Genomic DNA, 20,988 nt, shown 5'->3' on the forward strand with positions numbered 1-20,988 from the left:
AAACCACCCGGAACTGCCAATAAAAGTAGGAGCAGTGGTGAATCAGAATCTCCATAGAAAGGAAATGAGGTCTTTTTCTACAATGAATGCAGAAGTGTTGATAAAAGTTTTTTCAAGGAAATGTGAGTATCTGTGTAGAATTGTGGACCATCAGTTTAGAGCTTTCTTCATCTACGATTTGTATCAATACAAACATTTCCTCTGAGACCAACATGAGAGGGATTAAAGCATTTGCTTGCAAAACTCTTTCCTGAGAAAACCGTCATATTTTCCTTTCATGATCCACTCTCACTTTATGGAAACTCTTACCCTTCGTGCTCACTATGGACTTTTACATGCCAAAAGCTTGGGCCAAACAACTGTTAAAGAGGCTGTCAGGGAAAATAATTACTGCTGAATTAGAGAGAAGGACATTATTTGGTTAAAAAGTTATAGAAAAAGTTGGAGACCAAAAACAAGAATAAATAATTATTTCTCCCAATGGATGATGGTGGCAATGGGATTGTTCTCAGTGCTCTGCTATAACTTGGAATGGTCAAAATAACTGATTTTTTTGTAACTGATTTAGGACAGGAAAGGGCGAATTGTGGCATGACATTTTGTTGATGACAGTATTTGATTGAGTAAAGGACAAGCACTGCTGGGAGGGTTAGAGAAGGGTATTTTGGTACCAGTTGGTTTTTGATTGAGTAGGAGATGACGAGAACATATCAAAAATATTAACTTATGAAATCTAAATTTGAAAATTATTCGGAAAATAATGGAGAACAAAATGAAAGTATCATCATGGTGCTGATCCATGGACCTTGGGATGTTAAGTTCTGATTTTTCACCTCCATGATTGATGGTTTATGAAAAGCAAGAATACAGGATAACTTCATAATAAGAAAATACTTCATTAATTTTGTGAGGAATGAAAATTATTTGTAGTTGCTTCCTTGGATCAGATAAAATCTGAAATTTTTTTTATTTCTATTTCAATGCATAATTCTGTGAAAAAGTTTTTAATCTATGTGGGTTTATTAAATAACTTCCTGTTTCCTCCAGAATTAATAATGTAAAATGTGCAGGTGATTTTACCACTACAGCTTCATAAAAAATCTTACATATGTCATCATGTACTTAACTGTAATTTACTTACAAGGGAAAGAGCCTAACACCCAAAATATCTTTTCCAAACATTGCTATCTTTTGCAACATTCCCAGCAAAAAAATAGAGGGTTGGAAGAACCTGGGTATAATATCCAAAAAGGATTGCCTGGAGTTCTATCAAGTTTTCTCTCCTTAGCAATAAACTCAGTGGCTTTAGCCAACAAGAGAAGAATCAAAATCTGGTGTTAGACAGATTTTGAAAAATCCTGGGCAATGGTAAAGGAGTGGTTGCTGCTGTAGGTGGAGAAGACAGAAATCTCCTAGGATTTGTTTTCATTTATGGCCTATTATCTAAGCAAGGTCATCAGAACAGAAATTAGCATCAAGGCTGGCTAAACTTACCTCATGTGATTCAAATATTGGGCATCTTCCATTGATATGCAAGTGCATCCCCTTCCTGACAGGAGGAAAAAGAAGAGACAGTCTGAGACAGCTGGGGGTGTTCAACCTGGACAAGAGAAGGCTCGAGGGAGACCTTAGAGCCCCTCACAGAACCTAAAGGGGCTCCAAGAGAGCTGGAGAGAGACCCTGAAAAAGGGCATGGAGTGACAGGACGAGGGGGAACAGCTTCAAACTGACAAATATTTAGATTGGGTACAATGAAGAAATTGTTCCCTGTGAGGGTGGAGAAGCCCTGGCACAGGTTGCCCAGAGAAGCTGTGGCTGCCCCTGGATCCCTGGAAGTGTCCAAGGCCAGGTTGGATGGGGCTTGGAGCACCCTGGGATAGTGGGAGGTGTCCCTGCCCATGGCAGGGGGATGATACTGGATGATTTTTAAGATCCCTTCCAACTCAACCATTCCAGGATCCTATGAAGAAGCAGCCCCTCATAAGCTACTTACGAGCATTTTCTGTGCCCTAATTCATTGGAACATCTGTGGCTTATGATTTAATATTTGCAAGATACAGTAGAAAGCTCACATCCTTAGACATGCTGTAGGAACTTGCCATTTAAGGGGGACGGTGTCCAGGCAAAACCTTTTGGAACCGTTTGAAAATGCATTGTGATATTGGCCATGGGATTCCAGTTTGGATCATCTGAACAAAAACAGACAGATATTTCTTTTCTCCTGGAACAGAAACCAATGAGAGGAAAGGGAGAGATTAAGATATTTTTTCCCTGATAAAGTAGTTTGAATTATAACTTTTTTCACTTCGATTTTCTACTCTTTCAGTCCTTTAAATGCTAAAGTCAGAAACATCATCACTGGGGCATATGACACAGAAAAAAGATTGACTTATAGTTAAGCAAGAGTCCAGCTCCCCAGCAGCATTCTGCCAATTATGTGCACTTTAAATTAAAGGATTTTCTTCTTCTCCTCAGTAGACTTGAGATATTTTTGACTCCCATTTAATTGCCATTCAGGTTGCGTTTCGTACATGTACATACACAAGGTATGCAGAAAGCAAAAATAAAATAACAGCAGATTGAAAGTGACTTCTACCAAAATTTTCTTATGTAACAAAGCCTTTTTTCACTCTGTTCTTTTTACCACTACTGAAACCTCAGATGAACAAGTCCTTGGACAGCATATTCCCAGACCCTAACATCAAAGCCGGCCCCACACCATGTAGCAGGATGTCTCAACACACGTTCCAGCAGGCAGCAGGCCATGGAACACTTCTACATGTGAGGAAAAAAGAAGCTAACACTGTCCAGTGTGGTTATGGTGCATACAGTGGTTATTGACAAAGTGTGGGATTTATTGATGGGTTTAGTAAGTGGTTTGCCTTCAGCATGTCATGATCATAGGATGGTACTGTAGAGATATAAACTCTAATTATTTAAATCACAAGCAGCCCTATTTATTTATTTTCAATTGCGGAGATACTGAAGTCCGGGCTTTTCAGAGTTGCCATGGCAACTGGACACTTTGATGGGTGATTATAGTGGTACCATTTTGGCATCAAGCATGAACTTTGATTGCTATGGCAACGTCACAGCCATAACTTCTATTTCATTCAGCTCATACTTTGTTCCTGAGGAGCCTCTTTGCCTGCTGTTTGTGAGGAAGCTGAGAACTGTGTCAGCTGCATCAGAGAGGAGCTGTTAGGAGCAACACGAAATGGGCTTTCCCAGTTTAAAGAACACTTCACATCAAGGAACGATTCACTCAGTGCTCTCATTATCCTTAGGAAGGAGCTGAGTTTCTTGGCTGATGTAAATGGAGGTGGCTCCATTAAGGGCAGCAAAGTCTCTTGAATCCAAATTGGGCACCAGGGAAAAAACACATTTCTCTGGTTGAACATGCATTGCTAGAGGTGAAGAATCCCCCTTGTCTAGTTTGGCATTCAAACAGTGAAAGACAATGTACAGGAAACGGTAGGGATGACAGAGATCAGAGGAAGACAGGAAGATTTAAAAATAAAAAAGCAAATAAACAGCAAAAAAACCTGGAAAAACATGCTTACCAGACAATTTCAACTTGGAGATAAAAACAAATTTGTCAATATTTATAGAGTTTTAGCATTAGAAAATTCATGCAGGTTTCTCCAGGTACAACAACTGGAGATTCACCTGCACTGTGGGAATAATAGAGAGATTCTGAAAGGCAATATGGAAGTGAAGGCTTTTTGTGATTCATACAGAACAAGCAAAAGGATAAATTTCTTCATATAACTTCTAGTTAAACTCTTACTCTTCATCAAAGGATGTTCCAGAGGCCAAACTCTGTCATGTACAGAAAACTCTGAAGAAATTTAATATGACAAAGTCCATTGAGAATTATTGATATAAAGACAAAATTTTCTTTCAGGAAGCCTCCAAACTACAATTCACTGAAATGAACACAGCAGGGTGATATCACTACACAGCTGAGCTTCTCCTAAACTCTTCCACGAACAAGCACCAGTGCAAGTGGCATGCTGAACTTGGTGAGACTTTGATTTGATTGCTTGTGGCCATCCTCATGCACTTAGACTCATTGGATTGTGAAAGGGTAAATAAATAAATAAGGATGTCTTCACAAAATCATAGAATGGTTTGAAGGACCCAAGTTAACCTCATCCCAACTCCCCTGCCATGGACATGGACACTTTTCACTAGATGAGTTTGCTCAGAGCTCCATCCAACCTGGCCTTGGACACTTCCAGGGATGGGATATCCATGACTTCTCAGGGGAACCTGTTCCAGTGCCTCACCAATCTCATAGTAAAGAAAAATTTTCTTCATTATGTCAAATGTAAACCTACCTTATTTCAGTTTAAAACCATTTCTCCTTGTCCTGTCACTGTGGGCTTTGGTAAAAAATCTCTGTATTCCTCACAAGCTCCCCTTCATTTATTGAACAGCTGGAATAAAGTTTCCCCGGAGTCTCCCCTAAATCAGAACGGACAACCCCAGTTCTCTCAGTCACTCATCATAGCAGAGGTTCTCCAGCTCTCTGAGTATCTTTGTGGCCCATTTCAGGATTTGGTCAGACAGTTCCGTGTCTTTCTCGTGCTGGGGACACCAGAAGTGAATGTAGATCAGCATCCAGAATTTGGTGCTTAACTAAAAGGACATTTATACACGGTGAAGCACAGGTGACAAACTGTAACTCATGGAGGCCCCACATCTCACAACCAGTCCTACTCCTTCTCACATGTATCTTTCAGCATTAAGGAAATGCACTGACATACTGATTTTGCTAAAAAATTCAAGCACAAAAGATGTTGAGTTGGAATAATTATTATCCTTAAAAGTCTGCTCAGGCTTTCTTAATTTATTACATCGATTTCAGTTTGCACTGCTCAGAAAAAATGTCAAAATTCGTCAGCGAAGAGCAGGACTTTCCATGAGTTGCAAACAAGAAAAATATGTGATAATTTAACAGGCTTATAATATTACTCATCTGTATCTCAATGTAGCTATTTCTAGAATTGAACTCACCTCTCCCTTGTACAAGTATGTGAATAAATTCTACCTTTATATAAATAAATAAAGAGATGGCAGCACTGTGTGGGCTACAGCAAAGGATTATTCATCTATCATACAACATCTGATGTTTTGGAGCATTAGATCCACCTGTGTATTTTAGCATCCAAGATCTTAATATTTACACAGCAACAGGATTTAATCTGTTCTATTCAGCTCAATCTCACACTCCAGAGTTCAACTCCAATACCTAAAGTGATGTGGAGACATGAAGCTACTCATAAGTGGTAAATGAAAGGTCATCACTGCAACCTGAAATGTGCTGGGCTGAAATCTTTAGTTCAACATGAAATTGCACAACAAAGATACTGAAAGTGCAGCTGTGTTGGGCACTGGATGTGTTCTGTATTTATGTTAAAGAACCCAGAACCCCGACCTGCTCCTTCACCATCCCCACTGGCACCCAAAGGATTGGTCAGAGACACCCAGGGCTGTTAACTACCCATAACCTTAAAGCACCTTCAAGCCCTGTAGCAGGAGACAAGGTCTTTTGCTGAGATTTAGTCCTCGCTGATTTGTGATCTTTTCCAAGTGCTAAGAAAAAACAAAACAAGTGCTACTGAAAAATACGCATCTGTTAAGCACAGCAAGAAGAGCACCCTTGGTGGAAGGTGCAGGAGAAGGACAAAAATAAAGTATTCATGCTTATAATCTGCTAAAAAAACCAAAAAAAGCACAAAACAACCAAATTAACATCAAACCCGAAACCATCATGACTATTTAGAGTTCCGAGAATTCTGCTTTTGATAAAACAGTGAAGAACAGGAACCAAAGCTCCCAAAGTCTGAAGTAATTCATGAGTGTTTGGAGTTTCAGCCTTTATTCAGTCCCACTTTTTAGTTCTTATAAAAGAAGTTGAATTTTAGCTGGGGAGCTGAAGTACAGCTTCCTTCCAGGAAAGCAAAAGTGGTACTCACTTAGATCAGTTTGTCACTGACAGAGCTGTGAACCCCTGGCACAAAGACTGTCTGTAAGACACTCAGGCTCTTTCTCTGACTCAGGTCAAAGGCTGTTGGCTGATGCTCTTCAGTTACTTCACCTCCATGTACTCTGTGCTTCCAGCTGTGGTAATGTGAATGATGGGATGCCCGTGTGTTATTCACAAGCTTTATGTTTTATGTATGGGAAGAATTGTCTGGGTTTTTTACTTCCCTACTGGGGCAAAAGAGGTTGATTTTGTTCCTTTCACTAAAAATACGGGTTTTCAAAGTGACAGATGGCCTCGCTATTGTCAATTGACAGAGGCTTTTGATCAGCAGTGAAGCAGAAAAAAGTATAATTGATTTTATCAGGTGTGCTCTAAAAAGCCTCAGCAGAGTAAGACTTTTTTGATCAAAAGCACAAAGAAAAATATCACTTCCTTTGGACTGCACATGTGACTCTTCATACACATGAAAAATGTGGGCTGTTCCACAAAATGAATTTCATCTTTTCAAGAGTGGCACAGATTTGCAGGGTTGATGCTTCTTATTGAAGGTTATGAAGTATCAATCAAAAAAAAATTCACTAAAAAATGCTTCCATGCAAGGGAAAAAGTCAGTCATTCCTGCAAATATTCTTGGAATCAGGGAGTGGCTTAGGTTGGATGGGACCTTAAAGATCACCACATTCCACCCCCCTGCCATGGGCAGGGACACTTTCCACCATCCCAGGTCACTCCAAGCCCTGTCCAACCTGGCCTTGGACACTTCCAGGGATCCAGGGGCAGCCACAGCTTCTCTGGGCACCCTGTGCCAGGGCCTCACCACCCTCTGAGTGAAGAATTTCTTCCTAATCTCTAATCTAAACCTATTCACTTTCAGTTTAAAGCCATTAAAGCCATTAACTTTTCCTTCCTTTGTTTTGACCTTCCAACACAACCAGTGTACATGATGCTGGTGCCTGGCATGAGGCTGCCATCATCCCCCAGATCCCAGCTCAGGAGTTCAGGTTTGCTGGATGTTTCCTACCATGCACAAATACACTGTGTGTACAGAGCATCAAGAAGAGAAAAGCACACAGCAAATATTTATTGGCTGACACACCCCGAGGAGAGACAGGATCCATTCTCTACCACGTGAAAGATTAATGCAGGCATGACTCTAAAAGTAGTGTTCAGAGCATCTCTGCTGGCCAGGCCTGTTTGCCCCTTTGTCCTGTTGATTTGCCATCTTTCAGTTCCCCATTTCTTCCCTGATGGTTTTAATATCTCCTCATGCTCATTCTTTTCAGTCCTGGAATGCCTACATGCCGCTGGCTCAAAAATTCAACTTCTCTCACATGGCTTTAACACACAGACTTTCTGAGACAACACAAAATTATCTTCCCAGCAAAGATCCCTCAGCTCTCCTGCACCAAACTGGGCCAAACGGGATCACACAGAAACAGCCACAGGCTGTGGGTTGCAAGGCTTCAAGAAGAGAAGGGATTTGGGGAGTTTATCCAGACTTGACACAACACTTTAACTGAAAAACCGAGTTTCAGAATTTATAATGCATTGGAAGAAGATGCTGAGTGGTTTTCCTCAAGCCCTACAGTGTTTAGATTAGCAGAACCTACAGGAAACAGACTTCAGAAGACTAAAGTTAGTCATGCATAAACAGTTCTTCAGAAGAACACATATTTGAAAGTGAGGATCTTGATCATCTTTCAAGAACTGCAAACCAAAATGAAACAACCAAAAAAAAAAAAAAAAGTAGATCAAAAAGAAGAGGGTATTAGTAATTCTCAAAAAGCCGGTTCACTTTCCACTGGATCTGAAAAATTACATCAATAGAGTTTACTGCAATCAGGATAACCCAGGATGAGGTACTAGCAAAGCAATGAACAGCATCTGATCTGCTCTGCTCTGCTCTGATTCCTAACATGGATGGGCTCATAAATAAATGCAGAAGTCGTGGCATAAATCTCTCATGGATGTCTAAAACAGAATTGCTAGCACCCAAACCTAAGCATAAAATATGTAGAGCATCTGACATCTCAGTAGGAGCTGTTCAGTGCAGCAAGTGAAGAACTGAAAAAACTCCTTACAATCAAGAATTGATTGATTTTTAGGAAGAAATTCTTCCCTGTGAGGGTGGTGAGGTGGTGGCACAGGTTGCCCAGAGAAGCATTTTAGTCACCAAAAAATCAGAGTCCAGAGGAAATTGTCTAAAAATTAGCAAAACCGAAGGAGACTGACTGAGGGCTTCCAAAATTCAGGATCACAAGCACTAAATGAACCCTGTTACAAGATGAATACATTCCCTATTTGTGTTTAGGAACCCCTGAGACACACAGAGCTCATTCTGCTGTTCTTTCTTGATTCATACATTCCTTTCTTGTTTTGATTTTTTTTTTTGGAAGTAATTCATGCATGACACCAAATATTCTGTGTCTACAGAATGTGTCAGTATCATTTTCCTTAAGCAATGGATGAGAAGAATCATCTCCTGTGGGTCTGGAACAACCCTGAAATATGAAAGAAATTATGAGGAAATAAAACAAAAATATATATATATATAATTAGAAAAGGTAAAAATAAAGGTTTTATGCTCAGCTGTTTTAAACCCTATGGTTCCACTGGCTGGATAATGTAGGGTGTTGTTCCATGCTCCTTCCTATAAGTAGGTACTGAAGGAAAAACTACCACCCTGGAGCCTGTTGTAATTTCTCTGCCAAAAGTTGCTCATCCATAGCAGAACCAGCAGAGATAACAGCTCCACTGTTTCTCCAGTGAAGATTTTGATATCTTAGCTCAAAGCTACCTCATGAGGAATTCATTTGTGGCTGACTGATTCTTGGGCTAGAGCGGAATGTTGTCCTCTGATAAGCAGCCTACAGTGGTAAAAACCTGCAGGAAAAGGTGAGTACTTTGTGGTAGGAAAGGACGAAGGAAACTGTGGGATGTGAATAAATTTATTTGAATAAATGTAGCCATATTGCACTGGAGAGGTCATCACAGAATCATAAAACAGCTTGGGTTAGAAGGGACCTTAGGGAATATCTGGTTCCAGCTTTTGACATGAACAAGAATTGACAGTCTGTGGTGATCTGGCCTGTGATACTGATGGTTTTACAACAAATGTCTAATATCAGACTAATCATAAGCTGAAATGGTTGTTCTGCTAAGGGAATAAATGGAGTTCAGGTAGCTCCACTGCAGCTGGAAACTTCTCATCTGTGGAGATCTGAAGTGAAGGAAGATGAACTTCAGCCTTAATGTCCTGATTGACTAATCTAGCACGAAGGGACTTCCCATCCTGAACAACCCAGGACTTTTTTTTTTCCCCAGGCTGTCGGGGGAACCACATGAACCTCAAGTGGCTGCCCTGATGAAGAGGCTCACCCAGGGATGGCTGTGCACAGTCCCTGGTGTTTGTGTGCTCGGGTGATGAATGGGAGCTGAGAGGGCGATATCTCAACTCCAGCTGTGCTGCTTAGCTACAGAGCTGGAACAGCTCATCTGCTCCCAGGAATTCTCATCATTCTCCCAGAAGTATCAGACAGACAAAACTGGCTGCACCAGGAACATTCCTGTTACCTTTGGGGGATTTCTCCTTACGGAGTGGGGAGGGTTTAGGAGGTTGGGCACATGGGAGGTGTGAGTGAGGGATAAAAAGCAATGCCCAGTGAATTTTACTTGCTAATATAATGTAACCCTAACCCCTTGACGTAGATTCCAAGTACGGAGTCAGTGGGTGAGCCCGCATCAAACCCAAGGTCTTTCTTGTGATTAACTGATTCCCAAAAATTGTTCTTCCCCTGTGAGTGTCTCACTCCCTCCTCTGGCCACCTGTGGAGAACCCAGCAGAGAAAAATGTTCTCTGCCTCAAAATATGTCTGCTTTGGTGCTTAAAACGACACACAGAGTTAGAAAACCAGCAAAATTCTTGTGGATGTGTCATTTCATTCAGTCCTATCTCCAAAGACAGAATTTATCCAGTTTCTGGAGAAAATGAGAAATTTAGGAGGGTGTGTCTTGGAGAAAATGGTCTGGAATGGCAACCTCTTGCCTAAACAAAATATTCCCAGAATACTACAGGAAAATTCAGGAGGCAAATTTGAAAACTCACATCACTTGTTAGTCCCAGAATGAAGGACCGTGGTGTAGTGTGTTGAAATACTGGATGAAATTTGCATTTTTTTTTTTCCAATGCATCATGTATTGCTATGGGAAATTCACATATTCTTGTCCTCCCATAAATGCAATTCCCTACAATGTGTTTTTTCAACATATTTCACTTCTCTCCCCTTTATGATCCTTTATTTTCCCTTCCTGAATCTCAAATACCAACATCCTGGAGGTTCTCTTAGCCAGAAGCAATGATTCAGGAGTAAAAAACACACTCAATTCATAAAGTCAGTGACATAAAACAAAAAACCTTGGAGACAAATCTCTTTGAAAAAACAGAAAGAGAGAGAGACAGACTTGGTTTTCACTCAGTGCTGGGTTTCATTTTGGAAATGTAAAGCTGATCAAAAAGCTGCCCAGATCTGAAATAAGCCATTCTTTTAGATCTGCCCTCCAAACACTTGCCAGGTAAACAATTTTTCAAGCTGAGAAGAAGAGGTTGAGTTCAGAGAGTTACAAATTTGGATAAACTTCTGGCAAAACTGAAATTCCATAATCCAAACTATTCCACGATCCATCTGCAGTGCTGGTATGGCTACATTATGTTTGTCTTTTTAGTGCTGGCTTTCACTGCACTGGATTTCTCAATCTACCCTGTATCTCTTTCAAATCTGACATATTTTTCTTGTCTGTGCCTCAACATCTAAATACATGTTTCCTTTTCAGCTGCTACATTTCAATTCCAACTCCAAATTTATGGTCCATTGTTTTCCTTTAACCTTTCTGCTTGGACAATGAAGATCTCTGCCCTGCAGTTCCTTCTTGTGAGTAAACAGCAGCGTGAAATAAAGGTCAGGTCAGTGATACAGGCTCCTCTCCTCCTCAGAGAGCAGTCTGGCCTGATGGAGATTCCCTTTGGGATGACACATCCACTTCAGGTGGAGTGCTGGAGAGGCTGGAATCAGCAGCTTTTTCTGAATTACTGATACCCGTCGTGTTTCTCCCTGGAAAGAGCATCATTCACATGTACAGAAAGACTGAGCTGGCCATCAGCTCCTCAGGGATGCAGCATTTATCCCAAAGGCAAGAAACAGGATCAATGCTCTGGGTAGCTGAGCCTGTAAGAGCAGTAAATTCATCACTCTTGCTTGTATTCTCATGTGGATGCACAGTTTGTACCATCGGCTCTGCGGGCCCAGCACGGGAAGGACCTGGAGCTGCTGGATGCAGTCCAGAGGAGGCACCAGGATGATCAGAGGGATGGAGCAGCTCTGCTGTGGGGAGAGGCTGAGAGAATTGGGGTTATTCATGCTGGAAAAGAGAAGCTTTGGGATGACCTAACCACGCCTGAAGGGAGCTGACAAGGAAGACAGAGAGGAACTCCTTCCAAGAGCCTGGAGTTCAAACTGACAGAGGCCAAGGTTAGATGGGATATTAGGAAGAAATTCTGCCTTGTGGGGGTGGTGAGGCCCTGTCACAGGTTGCCCAGAAAAGCTGTGGCTGCCCCTGGATCCCTGGAAGTGTCCAAGGCCAGGTTGGATGGGGCTTGGAGCAGCCTGGGCTAGTGGGAGGAGTCCCTGCCCATGGCGGGGGGTGGGACTGGATGATCTTTAAGGTCCCTCCCAACTCCGGTCATTCCATGACTCTATGACTCTGCTATGATTCCATGATTCTGTGAGTCTGTGATTACACCTCTCAGAAATTCTTCAGGGCAATTCTATGAGCACTCCAATAACAAGTGGACTCTGCACGGGGTCCCATTTCATCAGAATGTTCCTCCTGTCCCGAAATACAAGGTAAAAGATGGAAAAATTATCAGCAGTACCATGCTCTTGTCTACCTGTACTTATTCTACTACTGTGATGTCTGCCTTGCCTAAACATAAGAGAATCATGGAATCACAGAATATCCTGAGTTGGAAGGGACCCACAAGGACCATCAAGACCAACCCCTGGCCCTGCACAGGAAAACCTGAAAAATCTCACTCTGTGCTTGACAGCATCGTCCAAGTGCCTCTTGAACTCTGCCAGGCTTGCTGCTGTGACCACCTCCCTTGGGAGCCTTTTCCAGGGCCCAACGTCCCTCTGGGTGAAGAACCTTTTCCTAATATCCCACCTAAACCTTCCCTGGCAGGGCGTAATGCCATTACATGTGGAATTTATGGATAAATACAGACAGGTTCTGTCCTTCACTATTAATTTTCACCCTCTCCTTCCATTTCTAAGTGGATCTTTGTTGTCACTTCTTCACTGTTTCATTTATACATATTTCACCTCTTGTTGTTTCTATTCTACTCCATGATATAAGCGAAGCAAGGACATCATAATTTTTTCCCGTTTCGTATTTTTCCCTCTGTTTGGTCCAGATGGAGAATATCACAGGAATCCTATATGACACAGGAAGCAGTTTCTGCCTGATTGTCTCAGTCTTTGCGTAACAGGAGCCGTACTGGGAATCTTCACTTTAGAACATAATTGAGGTAATCCAAAGGCATTCTCAGCAATGTGCATTTTCTTGTGTATGAAACACACTTGAAGCTGTTGATTGATGCACTTAGAATTGCTTCATGCACCATCTGTATCCATCTGTACATGCTTGAACACTGTTTAAAAACCTCACTTGATCACCATTAGAGAGAAGTGGTATTTCTGTTAATAGAGTGTATTAATAAAGCTCAAATGATATCTCGCTTCATTCGGCCCTATCAAATACGTTCATTGTATGATCAGTTTAAAATTAGAGAAGTCTCACTTAACGTGTTAATGCTTCAAGCTCCAGCTCTCATCAGTCCCACTAAAATTATTGCACAGAACCACAGACATATTTTGGAAGAAATCAAGAAGGAGCAGTTAAAAACTTTATGAATAAAAACTCAAAGCATTTTTAGAAAGGCAAATGTTTAGAAGGTTTTCCTCTCCTTTTTTATATACCTTTTTTGGTCTAAGGAAATTTCACCAGAAACTTTGAAAGTTGTCTCAAAAACTTCATACAGAAACATTCTTCAAACAGAGCCCTTTTAACCCAGGCCTTCCCATTTACATATTAATTTGCAAATATCTCAGAACATACCAGTGATGCCTTCTTTCACTAATTATCGGCTCCTTGCCATTGAATATCCCTGTCTGGGATTTTGATAGGAATATAATGACCTTGCAATCGTAACAAATACAAAATGATTTTAAATATAGGCCACCCTAACAGAGATCCTGTGAACCTCTCTGGCATCTCACACAGAACCATAGAATCATAGAGTCACAGAGCCATGGAACCATAGTGCTGAGACACTGGAACAGGTTCCTGGAGATATTTTGGCTGCCTCATCCCTGGAAGTTTTCCCCACCAGGATGGACAGGGCTTGGAGCAACCTCATCAGTGGAAAGTGTCCCTGACCATGGCAGAGGTAGAACTGGATGATTTTTAACATCCCTTCCAACCCAAACCATTCCCTGATTTTATGATTGTGCCATCCATCAACCCTACATGGATATCTGGGTACCTCTGAGCATCTCCAATGACACCAAAGGGCTTTCTGAGGACAACAGAATCGAGTCCCTTGTGAGAAAGTCCAATGTTTACCTCAAAACACGTCTCTCTGAGGAGCTGAATCACTCTCTGAATCCTACAGGCAGCAAAGAGCAGCTCTGCCCTGACTGTGAGGGCAGTGCAGGAGCCTGGTTTGCTCCCAGAGCTGCACGAGGATGCCCAGCAGTGACGTCTCACTCCGTCAATTGACTTTCATCCACGGAGACAAAGGTGAGAGGCAATGAATATGACTCAGAACTTTATGTTGTTAAGTTCAGCAAAAGTTTTTTTATCTGGACCGTTTTTAATGATGGACTCATTTTAGTGAGTTGTAATTCCAGGTAAAATCCCATAACAAAAATATATGGAAAACACCATCCATAGATATAATGGGATTATCACCAGACAGGATTCTTTGCTCTCCCAGACATAAGCTAGGGATGGCTCCAGATGAATATTTTAAATGAAGGATTCCTCAGATGTGTATTTCATTAGCTGCATAATGTCACCCCTTAGTCCCGAATCTGGAATTTTTTCCTTGACACATGAAGCTCTCAATCCACCCTGCACTGCATTTCTCTATTCACAGAGCTGCTCCCTTCTCAGGAGAGCTTATTTCCCAACAACACCAATTACTGTCACCTCCCTTTACTTGACATTAATCGCAAGACAAGCAGAACTAGCTGTACTTAGGCCTGCCAGGCTGATCTGCAACTGATTTAACAGCTGCATTTTTGCTTGCTGTTCAGTGCAGCAGTACAGAAAACAGCTGTGCTGATTTCAGTTTAGGGAAAAAAAAGCTTTCATTGGCTATTTTAAAGAATCCCATCTAAAGTTTTTAAAGAATCCTCTCTGAGACATAATGCTCATTGGAAATCAGGCAGCACAGGCAGCAACTCTCATGTGTATACTTAATCAGTAGATATTTTTTGGGGGGGTGGGTTTTTGTTTCTTTCTTGATTATAACAATCTTGAGGAAGTTGGTTAACTCAAAGTGAGTGACTTCTGTCAGAATATGCTTATAGGGAGGGAAAGTGAGGAGGTACCAACTGCTTTAGCTAGTCTTCAGTATCTATATTAAAAAATAAAATTATTAGTTGTTATCTTTTGCTTAGCTTTGAGAAGGAAAGAACTAACACATTCTATACAGATGATATAATGATATAATTATTTCTATACCTGTGTCTACACACATTCAGTCCCAAGGCTGGACTGTGCTCATCCTGCTGACTTTCAAAGGGTCAGCACATCTCAGCAACTGAGATAATCTGTGCATAAAACCAGATTTAAAGCTTTTGCTCTATAAACAGGAGACGGACCATGAACCTGAATCTGTGGTTCTGCTCAGACACAGAGCAACGTCCCTGACCTTGTGTGCCTCTGTCTCTGCCTCTGTCTCTGGGTTAATGACGACTTTAATAGCATCTATACCCCACTACTTTAATGCAGTCTAACAATTCCATGGGAGTGAAGTTCAGGCATTTCCTCAGGGGGCAGGGAGTGGGAGCCAGCTCTGGTTTTAATTAGAGTAATTGAGTTCATTACCCATAGCTGTCTTTTGAGTATACACAGGGTAGGAAGGCAATATGACCCCCTGGGAGAGGAAAGCTCCAGAAGTCTGATGTCTGAGATGATTTAGCTCCTAATCTGCTTCATAAAAAAAAAAGGCTCTTCACCTCTGACATCCTTTATCTTATCATCTCACTTCATGTATTTTAGTGCTAAAACAACGTCTGTCCTTCACTGTATTTTTATATAATACTTGAAATGATGTGTTTCCCATCTGAGCTGGAATATCTGTAAAGTGCTGATATAGAACACCAGGTAATGGCTTCATACTATGATAGGGGTCTTTCCACTTATTGTCTAGTTCTGGTATTTAGATGTGAATTTCCCATATAAATACCTAGGACCCATTAATTCCAAAGAGAAACTCACTGGTATGGGAAATTACAGTTGTAATTGGGTTTTTTCTCAGACACATCAGGTGGATTTTGCTCTCCAGTAATATCTAAGGCTTGAAGATTACACCTCCCTATGTGTCAGTGGTGAGCTATAACTGCTTTTAACTCCCCTAGAGGTAGTGAAGCTCCAGATTGAAGGTATTTAAAATCCTACTGGGCATCCAAATCCCTCTTTACCATTGTGTTAGGTTTGCATGGCAAGGGTCTGGAAGAGGGTGAATTCAGAGGTGGCTTCTGTGAGAAGGAGCTTCCCCTGTGTCCAACAGAGCCACTTCCAGCCATGAGATGTTCTCAACTGATTTCAGCAGCTCCCACCATCTGCAGTGCAGGGATCTGTGAACAATTTGCAATAAGAAAGAGATAAACCCTTTTATGCATGGTTTCTCTGATGCATTTGTACTGTCCATCCTTCTGATGACTTGATCTGCTCCCAATAAAACTAATTTCTCTCTTCTGATGCTAAGGAGAATCTCAGCAGAAGATGTTTACATTGAAGATGTCTACAAATGGTCAGGCACCAGCCTATATTTACAATTTGGATGTTCCCCAACTGATTCAGTCTGAAACATGACATTTCCTGGCTCTTAAAGTCCATCTAATGAAATTATAATTACATGTAAAGAGTATTGTTTGTAGTCAGGCAAAGGAAACTGAACAAAGCAACTTGTGCTTCTGGAGCTGCCTTCACATGGGGAATTTTGTGACTACGTTGCTGAAAGACATATCAGACACTCAGCTTTCTGGAGGTTTTTCCAGCCTTAAATAATTTCAGTCCCCCTGAATGACTTAATTTCAGCCTTTCTTCACCCACCAGCTGCTCCAGGTTTCCAGTGCCCCCACAGATGCACATCCATCTCGCAGTGCATACACGTAAATGAATAGGATTTTAATATGAGCAGGGGGAAGTACTATAAAACCAAACAAGATTATGTTACAGGAATGAAATCAGATTACATCTCAGCTCCCCAGGTCGATGGGAGAATGGAGGGATGGACTGTATTAATTAAAAAAGATGATGTTTAGACATGCATTCTTGTCTATGTAAAGGCTGGTACCAGCCATTTGCTGAGGTTGCCACTGAGCTGACTGCTGAGCTTGGAAGGGGAGGCGCATCTTTGAGAGCTGAAAAATGCTCTCCTTTGGGCTTGGCTTGCAGAGAAGAGCTGCTGCCACAATATTTTGCTGGTGGAACGCCTTTTTTAGAGCACCTTTTGCTACAGAGTTTGGACTGGGGTTTTGGAGCGTGTCACCACCACCCCAAGCTGGCTTTACGAGAGCCAGCACAGGAGCCTGGTGCCATCAGATTTTTCCAGCACTTTTAGATTTTACATTCTAATGAGAAGAGCTCTGATACACAGCTCAGACAGACTCTGACTGCCCATTGCTATGCACGGGCACTGAGGCAAATGAGAATCCCTAATCGTCCAAACCCATAACTCTGATATCTCCCCAGGCTATTCAATAAAGAAAATTGTGAAAATTTTGCATGGTTTCCTGTCAGAACAAAAATAGGATGGGCCTCCAGCCTCCTGGTGCTACAGTAAACCTGGATCTGGCAAAGGAAAATCAAAGCAGAGAGAGAGAGAGAGAGAGGACTTTTTACCAAGAACCCTCCCTCAAATCAGCCTGAAAGCACATTTAGCTGCCTGTAGCATTTCCTTTTGACAAAGAAAAAAGTAATAATCATCCCCAGCTGTGAGCCTAGCAATAAACACATTCCTATTGTCATTCTCAGGCCATAAACCCACGGTTTCTCTGCTGGAAACAAAGACTCGTTCAGGTGCCAAGCATGAAGGGCTGTTATTTGTACAAAATCCGCACTTTTAGGGGAAGTTCACAATCACTCTAAGAAGTCCATGTGCTTTCAAGCAGCATGACTCCACCGTTCCCAGCAGTCTGCACATCATCCAGTTGGTGTTGACTTCTCCGCAGCCACAGAAGACACAGAGTTTAAAATGTTGCTGTGTTCTTCCAATTCAATTTACCATCTTCTGCCTTTGATGGCTCACCTGCTGTGGACCTAATTCTCCTTCCAGTTATACAAGGGTAAACCAGCAGGAAAAGCTCTCCCCAACCCTGAGTTATATTGAAGGGAGGAAAGAAAATGCAGTACCTTTGTTACAAGGACTGTACAATAACACCAATCCTCCTAAGATCTAAAGAAAAGGGTTCCAAGAAACCATGACAATAACACACATTTTTCTTTGATTTCAGAAAAAAATACTGGCCTACTGAGCCCTAAAGGGGACTTACACAGGGGTTTATGGAAATTTATTAGGTATTTCATTATTCATTTTGAAGAATAATAATCATTATTATGATAATGCTGTTATGACCCAGAATATCAGCTGGTTTTAGAGAACAAAGAACTGTCTGAAAAGAACCAAGAATTGTCTGAAGGGATATGATTTTATCTGAAAGTACTGTGTAGATGTCTGTACCTTGGTTGTTTCTCTCAACTCTTTCAGAATCATTGGGAAGTAAGGATTTGTTGGGGATGATTAATCTCATGTTGAAATAAGTGTCTGCAATAAGTCAAAGGAATCATCTGTTTCTCTATATTACTCATAGCAAGAAATTCAGCTCCAGCTGAGCCATGTTCATCAACAATGCAGATATCTCACTTTATGGGAGTTGTTTAATCATGGGGTCAGTCTCTAAGGTTCTACAGAGGGAAAAATAATTTATATTTTGAGGTAAGATTTCTATCCTTTAAATGCAGGGGCTCACAGGTGTTCTGCTGCTGTTCACCAGCAGTATTTGCTCATCTTGAAAGTTTTTTTGGGGTGATGGGAAAGGACACAGTGAACAAGAAAGTCACTCAGGAAACTGTTTGCCAACTCAGAGTTTTGTCCATCTCTGCTTACCATGAAAATCATCCTATACATTTTTGCTCTTCCTGTGAACAGTAAGCTTTCCATCCAGAGAAATCTGGATGTCTTTTTGAGGCAAAATTGCAGTTTCACCAGATTTCTGCATCTGTGGAGGCTGACTGGAAGGAATGGGCTGTGCAGGATTCCCTTTGAACTGCATGCAGCTTATATACTGTTCCCTTATAGTTATTTCCTAGCATCCAAATCCCATTAGAAACGCCCAAATTCAGTATTTTCCATGCTTTTGAGGGGTTGCCTTAGCTTTCTTCTCTCTTTGAAAGGTGTTGAAAATCCAGAGGAGTGAAAATTATGTTTTCTTTCCTCCTTGTCCATGCTATCCCTGCAGATCCCTGCCCTTTGCACTGTGCTTGACTCTAAGGAAGAGCACACAGCCCTTAAGCTTTAAGCACACTGTCAAAAATCATTATGTCTTCTAGACAGGAAAGACAGGCTGGGGAAAAAAGTAAAGAAAAAAGACCAGATTCTTGGAGTAGATTTCAAGATGCTTTACTTTATCCTTAGGATTTGGAGACATTACATAATGTACTAATAAAAGAAGAAAACATTGTGGGTGGTTTTGTTGTGGGTTTTATTCCTTTTTAATATTTTTCTGTACTTGCTACTACAGCCCTGCAGATCTGCTCAGCAGTAATTAGAGACAGGGGTTTTTTTGATTTCTTTGTCTGTCCTGTCTCTGTGGAACCTGGGGAGTGATCAGGATGCAGAGTAGAGAGAACAGGAGTTGACAGGAATAGCACCTTTCCTCCTGAATACCCCTCTCCACATTCTCTGTGCTTCAATATTCCATCTTCACCACCTCCTACCCACAAGAAAGACTTTCATGAGCTGCTCTGCAGCATTCACTGCTCCATCCACCACCCCATGGTTCCTGACCCTGCCACAGCCCTTGTTCACAGGAGGGAAGAGATCTCCTGGGTTTGCTCTGGAAAAGAAAACTGCAGGAGCCAGTGGCAGATGCTGGTCACCAAATTTTTCCTTGAGATGGACCAGAGCATGATAGCCCTGCCTTGGAAGGTGGTGTAAAAGCAGCAGGATTGAGGGAAGCAGAGGCACACCAGGAGGCACTTTGCAGTCCTCAGGAGCAGTGGTTGTGCTGTCTTTTATAACCAGATTCTGCTGAGTTTCAAGCTTGAGTGTCCAAAGCAGTGAGGATCAGTATTAACATCTCGTTATATCACTCAGACTGGCAGCACCTTTGTTTGTTACTTCTGAAGGACTCCACAGGTCCAGAGAATATTCCTCCAGCACCTGAAGTCCACTCGGTAAAACTGCATCAACACCTTCTAAACCTTCCTCTAAAGCAGCTCCTTTTCCATGTCCTGATGCCCCGAAATTTTCTGCTTCAAGCAATGAAATTGGAACAACACCTGGCCATGTACATCCTGTGCACTTAACAGGGATGATGACAGACACATCTCCCTTTCCTACAAACCCTCCTTCATCCTTCCCTTGCCCTGCTCATTGTGTGCAGCTAATTGTCTTCTCTGAGACTCTTTAATTCCAGTGGAGGATAAAAGCTGGCTGTAACAATGCAGCACATCCCCATAAAAGCAGGAAGAGAAAGAAAGAGAGATTCCAGCTTCATAGTGGCTGACAAATCACTCAGTCAATTCTTGGCTGCCAGCTGATAGGATTATCCTAAATAGGCTTTGTGAGGCTTGGGTTTTATGCACACAGACCCGTCCAAATCAAGTGATAATCTTTCTGATGCTTGAATTAAATAATAATGTGAGGATATCAGGCCCTGTTCACTTCAAACAACAACAAATACCAATCTGGTACCTTATTAATCGTTAAAATGAGCCCTGTGAAAACAGCAGTTCCCCAGCTTTTATGAAGTGGCATTTCTCCACCACAATTGGCAGCACTGGATTCATTTTCTGCTGTGGAGAATTTGAACCATTATGTATTTATGTTATTGTTAATGTTACATTAGGGCTGGCACTGCATCGAGGCTTTTCAGGGAGAGATGTACATAAAATTATCATAATGATGGACTTAACTGTGAACACATTTCCTTTTTAGCTGTGTTTCAGTTAATTTTTAACATTATTCTTCCAAAAGGGGAACATACCCTGGACAGGCAGAGGTGCAAAGCACAGCATGGTGTTAAAAGAAATCTATTCTGTAATTCTGTGATTCTGTGGTATGTGACTGAGTACATGACAGAAATTTTCTCTTATGCACCCACACATTTCAGGCAAAGGCAAAATTCCCCCGTGTTTCTCAGCCCAGCTGTGAAGCAGAGAATGATATTACATACAGAGGCATCCACTATAAACCAAACTCTTAAAGAGCGAAGAATAATTTTCTCTTAAGGATTCCGTTTTGGGTTCTAATTATGACAATTTGGCAAGTTAGCTAAGTTGTTGTAATGGCCCATATGCACCACATCAGCCTGCAGGAAACATTAATGCCTGAGAGCTGAACTCTTTTTATGGATGCTTGGCCTTTTCACAAGTGCTAAGTGAAATATATTAAAATTACCTCCATGAGTTTAAGTTACAAG

The sequence above is a fragment of the Coloeus monedula genome (assembly GCF_965178545.1).
Source record: "Coloeus monedula genome assembly, chromosome: 1".
NCBI classification, from domain to species: Eukaryota; Metazoa; Chordata; class Aves; order Passeriformes; family Corvidae; genus Coloeus; species Coloeus monedula.